Source organism: Penaeus chinensis, chromosome 9 (assembly GCF_019202785.1).
Source record: "Penaeus chinensis breed Huanghai No. 1 chromosome 9, ASM1920278v2, whole genome shotgun sequence".
Classification (NCBI taxonomy): Eukaryota; Metazoa; Arthropoda; class Malacostraca; order Decapoda; family Penaeidae; genus Penaeus; species Penaeus chinensis.
Genome location: NC_061827.1, coordinates 20,478,805 through 20,483,804, shown reverse-complemented (window position 1 = coordinate 20,483,804; position 5,000 = coordinate 20,478,805).

Genomic DNA, 5,000 nt, shown 5'->3' with positions numbered 1-5,000 from the left:
TCCAAAGTATCTCCTTCTCCAGCTTTATAACATCAGTATGCCAGGCAACTTAACTCGAGCATAAGTTACAAAAACACGTTAGAAAAAAGTAGGCTAGTTTGAGGAAGAGGAAAAAGGACGTCAAAAAAGGAGGAATGGAGGAAAATAGGATGATGGTGGAAATGGATAATAGACAGAAGAATCAAAATGTAAAAGGAAGGAAAGGAGAAAAAAGACGAAAAGAAAATGAAATGGAAGTAAGGAAGAGAGAGAGAGAAAAAAATACAACAAGGACATAAATCAATTGATACAGGGAATATAAAAAAAGAGAGAAAAGAAAGAATCCATCACAAAAATCTAGAAAACGAAGAAGCGAAAGGAAAAATGCAAACACAGAAAGGGAAGAAGGCGAAGACGAATAAGATGATGAAAAACAAGCTTTGATGTCAGTCTCGCTGGTCACATGGGAGAGAGGGGATGCGGGGGGGGGGGGGGGTTGGGGGGGGGGCGGTATAAGAATAAGTAGAATGGAAGGAATGGAAGGGAGGAGGGAGGAGGGGGTTGGGATAGGAGGGAAGGGGGGGGGGGGAGGTAGGATCCAACGGAAAATTCGAGCTATTAATCATGTTTTATTGATAACGACAGGGACTCCAGTCATTGCATGGGAGGGGGTGGTGACGGAGGGGGGGGAGGAGGGAGGGGGGTCAGACAAACGGGAGTCATGATAAATCAGAATTTGACCTTCCTCTCTGACCCTCTTCTCCTCTCTCTGGCTCCTGTTTCTTTTTCTCTTTCTTTCTGTCCCTAGTCCTCCCTTGCCATTAGTCTCTCCTTACTCTACTCTTTCCTGTTCTCGTTTTTTCCTCTTTTTTCCCTCCATGTTAGTCCTTTCCCTGAATGTCTCGTTCCGCCCTTGTCTCTCGTACTCTCTTATCCTTTTATGTCTCTCTTTACTGATTAATTTATCTTTTTATTTGTTTTTCTAATTTGCCCCTTTTGTATTTTCCTATGCCTTTTCGTTTGTGATAAATTTTCCCATTTCTTTCCTCATTCCTTCCTCTCTCCTCGCCTTCTTTTTCCATCTTTCTCCAACGGCGGCATATCTTTTTATTGTTTTTTTTTTGTTTGTTTGTTTTTTGTCTGCATCCTTTTCCTCTCTCTCCCATGTTTTTTTTTCCTTTCTGCTTCCAGCCTTATAATAGCTCATTCCTTTCTGGTCTATTTCTTCTCTTAAGCCCTCTTACATTGATTGTCTATTCCTCTCCATTGTGGTTTAACAACATTTTTTTCCCTTTCTTTATCCCTTCCTTTTCTCCCTTCCTCTTCCAATCACGTTCAGCATATTTATTTTTATGGCTTATTTTCCTCTTTTCCCCTCTTCTTCCTCTTCTCTCCAACCCCACCCCCCCACCCCCCACTCTGTCGCATAATTATGCCTTCCACACGTTTTTACTTGTCTATTGTGTCAAAACAAAAGCGAAAGAGCTGAAGCTAGAAGACACACACGTCCACTTCTAATGCCCAGGAAAAGATTTTCTGTTCTTCGAAGAAAAGAAAAGGCAAGGAAAAAAAGTGGAAAAAAGGAAAAGAAAAACTACCTTGGCTTTGTTCTGCGAGTGTGACCTCTTCTGTCTCACTAGAATGAAAAACATTTCTTTTTTTACATTATGGCTGTGTTAAATTGATTATTAGATGTGAATAATAGTGTTATTGACGCCATTAAGAGTGAGTCATCATTATCATCATTTTTATCATCGCCGTTTCCCTCATATTATCATCTACATCGTCTCTAATATCATTACTGTAATTCTGACCATCACTTCGATTATCATAACTATGTTTTAATCTATCAATATCATCTCTACAGTATTTCAGCCACCGTTTCCTCAGAATTTTGATTAAGAGTTTGTTGAAAGTGGTTAATAATTTTACAACTGCACTTTTCATGCCTCTTAGCTAGAGTCGGTATTCCACACGAACAAATAAGATTCTAGCTTTTCTGTTCCAAAATAAATATAGCCAGCAAAGCAAATAAGGTCATAAAAGTGCCTTAGTGTCTCCTTGTGTTTGTGCGTGTGTGTAAACATATCATAATGGAAAGTCATTACGTTCGTCCTCTGCTTCTTGATTATCATACTCATTTTTGCTGTCTGTTAAAGAAAAAAAGAAAAAAAAAAAGAGAGAGAAAAAGGCATTCAGGGGCTAGGTCTCTGAAGGGAAGGGAGAGGGGGTGGGGTGTTGAAGAAGAGAATTGTATGGCAAGATAAAAACATGTGTTTACTTATTTGAACTTATTACTTTTTTTCGTTGAATAACATTAAAAATAAACAAAATTGGAGGGCATGTGTGTGTAAAAAACATCTTCCACCAGCAACGCCCCTAATTAAAATATTTGTCTGTCATGCTTATGATGTGTACTTAGCAACGACTGCGGTGAGTATGAAATGCACCAAGGAATATATTAGAGAATCGTTCTTTTCTCGGTTTCATGTAAAATAATGAATAAATAATTACGTTTTGTCGATTTCGAATTACTTATCCCTAAATTACCTCCAAATGCCCCCAAAAAAAACTCATGATAAAACAGAAAAAAATCTGTTTCCACTAGTAGGTCGACAGGTTTTCGTCACATTCCTTTTTCATCCCCCGGATTAGGCAAGCCTTTAGTGATGTTATAACTACGTAATAATGTTTAATAAATGTTCACACACTACATAGGATCTGAGCAAAGAATCGTCCTTGTAGCTTTTTAATGACGTGACTGACGTCAGTACTTTTTAAGAAGCTTTATTTTACAATGGTTTTGGTTATTTGTCTTAGTCTCTTTTCTTTTTATCATTCTCGTTTTTTTTTCCTACATGGTATGTATTTTTCACATTTTAATTATGCCTATTTATGAAAATAATGTAAATGAAGGCAATGACGTCACCAAGAAGTCTGTATATAACTACGGAACCGTCGAAACAATAAAGAGAGATGTATATGAATCTGTGTTTGTCACCCCCTCTGGAATTACTTCAGCCTGAGATGTCACCAAAAAATAAAGGTTGTATTGAACAGATTTCCTGTTACTTGCCTAGGTCATTTGCTGGACGTTGTCTTTTACATATGTGTTATATTATGTTTTGATTGTTTTAAGTACTTTAAGTATATGTTACACCGAAGCCCTTCAGGATTCGGCTTTTCTGGCTTCGTTTTTAGCCGTCAGTCCCCTTTTAACCCATTCGCCCCATGTAGCAAGAATACACTGCAATACACGTTTATTTATTGCATGTACACATAGATGGCTCTACAAGTTCTTAATCACCAACTAGCCAGTTATCAGAACTACCTATATCACCTGTTTACCCTTTTCCTTCACTTTAGGAAAGGGTCTTTTGTATCATTTCATTGTCTAAAATACTTTTAACGACAATTGAATAATCATACCATCAATAACAATAATAACAGTATCAATAGCAATGGTATTAATAAGAAAAAAACGTAAATTCAAGGATTGGGAAACTTTAGGATCGGTAACTAGGGCCTAGTGATAGACTCCTTGCCGACTGAACACATGTGGAGCCATCTGTATGTAACAAAATTCACCCAAACCTACACATGTGTTAAGTCTTATTTTATGTAAGTCAACGTAAGTTTTTTTTTGTTTTGTTTTTCCTTGTGGTATTTTACTATAGTAATGTAATTTTAGCATTTGCTCTTGTTCTATTTTTTTTGCAGTTTTATCTTTGAAGTATCTTTTATTTGTCTTATTTAAATGATAGGCTGAGCCACAAGGACTTCAGTTCATATTTCTCAGGGTACACGTCAAGCCTGCGTAGGATCCTGGGTCAGTGCCCACTACCCTTTTACAGGCCCTGGATCTGTATCAAGTTGTTCAGGGGAGTGAACGGGACCCTTATTTGCGTCCCTAAGCCGTATTCGCTTCTCGAGAGGCTTCAGCTCGTTTTACGAGGCTGGTTTTTAAGTCGGGCTGCTCATTATAGACAAACAAAATTCCTAACAATATATATATATACATTTATATATTCATAGACATATATAGAGATATATTCATATATATATATATGTATATATACATACATATATAAATATATATATGAATACATGCATATATGTATATATGTATATGTATACATGCATATACAAATAGACACACACACACACGCACACACATACATATATATATATATATATATATATATATATATAAGGTAACCACCAATCAAGTAAGCTGTTGCTCATGCAGCAGGCTCCCTCTCTCCACGTAGCTGATGGATCCAAGGGAACGGCATAGACCGATACGGTTTGGCACCAGCGGCGTCGCAGGAGTTGCCAGAACGAGGTCGCAAGGGACAATGAACTGCCTTGGGGATTGTTTTGTATAAGGGGGGCTCCCGTAGCTTTAGACCATGCACAGATTGAATTACAAGGCAGCAGTTGTTTTGTGTGTATATATGTGTGTGTGTGTACACACACACACACACACACACAAACACAAACACATACACACACACACACACACACACACACACACACATATATATATATATATATATATATATATATATATATATGTATATATAATATACATGTATATATATGTATATGTATATATATGTATATGTATGTATATATATGTATGTGTGTGTGTGAGTGCAGTGAGAGGCAAAACTATCTTCCCTAGATTTGGCGAAACCGTTTGGGAAGCGTTGAGCCAATCGACACATGTATCTGTGACAATGATGTACAGGTGGCAGGCATGATTCGCCCGTGAACCGAGGTGCCAGTTCACCAATAATAAAACTATTTACGCCAGTTAGCGTATTCACACATTACGATCACATATATAGTCTCGACAATATATCTGAACTCATGCTTCAACATGGTAGTGAATAAATGGCTTAGTCCGGTCTCTATAGTTATGTTTATTATAACTTGCATGGAAATTAATATGGTGTAATTATACTTTAATATAGTTAACGGGAATAATTTTTTGAGTATCAAACATACGTAAATGT